Raw genomic sequence first — 1,115 nt, 5'->3', positions numbered from 1 at the left:
CAGGTGATGCAACCATTACCAGAAGTCTCTTTAGCGCAATTTCATGCTACGACGCTAGAATGGATTAAGGTCCGTACGGCAACTGCCCAGGGCCTGAGAAAGGCGATATCGGACCTAGAAAAACTCACCGGAGAGACCGGAGCATTAAATCATTTTTTAAAAGGGGGCGATCGCCTGATGGGGCGAATAGAAGCGAAGATGTCAGAGGATCTAGACAGCGAGGATGCAAAAGCACTGAAAGTAGCGGTAGTCTGCCGTGTAAAAAGAAGTATCCTTAATCAGATTCAGGCAGATAAAGAGACACCCTAGAAGGTCAAGAGAAGAAAGAAGGCATTCAGAGGAGGATGGTGGACCCCAGAGGAGAATATATTCATTATGATCAGAGAAACGAAAAAATCAAGACAATCTAGTGGGCAGTATGCCACAGAACCCCTGGCACGATATAACAAAATTCAAGATAAACTCAGCGAGATGATGGAGACAATCCAAGTACAGGGTCATATGCAATTCCAATCCACGGTACTGAAGGTGCAGTTTGCAAATGAACTGGGGAAGAAAGAGGGAATGCCGAGAGACTGCTCGTTTGTGGAATGTGCTCAAGATCTCATTGATACAAGCGCTAGAGAGGTTGAGGCCCAAATGGAAGTAGAGGAGCCAGGGTGGACTCGGATGGAATACCATCGGCCAAGAAACATGCCAAACCCTTGGAGAAAAAGAGAACAAAGAGATGGTAGAAGAGAGAGAAATGGTAACGCGGAAAACAGAAAGATCAAGTTAAACCCAGAAACAATGGTCGGCGGGAGGACCGCAAGTGCCATGGGTGTGGTAAAACTGGACACCTGGTAGCACAATGTCCCCGCACCCGATGTTTTGAATGTGTGACAGAGGGACCTATAGCTCGAAAGTGTCCCTATATGTTTCGGCGGAGGGAGCAAAATGTGCCTGAACCGATGGTTATCAGAGGTTGTAGGAAGCTGCGAGGTTTGACTACGCACTAAGGGTGAAACACATCCGCCTGAAGGAAGACAGGAGAAGACACTTACCACAGATGTACCACTTAAAGATTTACAAATCGACACATTCACATGGAAGGGGTACAAATGGGTGACCATGAT

The sequence above is a fragment of the Halyomorpha halys genome, unplaced genomic scaffold (genome assembly GCF_000696795.3).
Source record: "Halyomorpha halys isolate HHAL.00 unplaced genomic scaffold, Hhal_1.1 Scaffold2361.1, whole genome shotgun sequence".
Classification (NCBI taxonomy): Eukaryota; Metazoa; Arthropoda; class Insecta; order Hemiptera; family Pentatomidae; genus Halyomorpha; species Halyomorpha halys.
The sequence above is the reverse complement of the archived record's forward strand: the minus strand, read 5'-3'. Positions refer to the sequence as shown.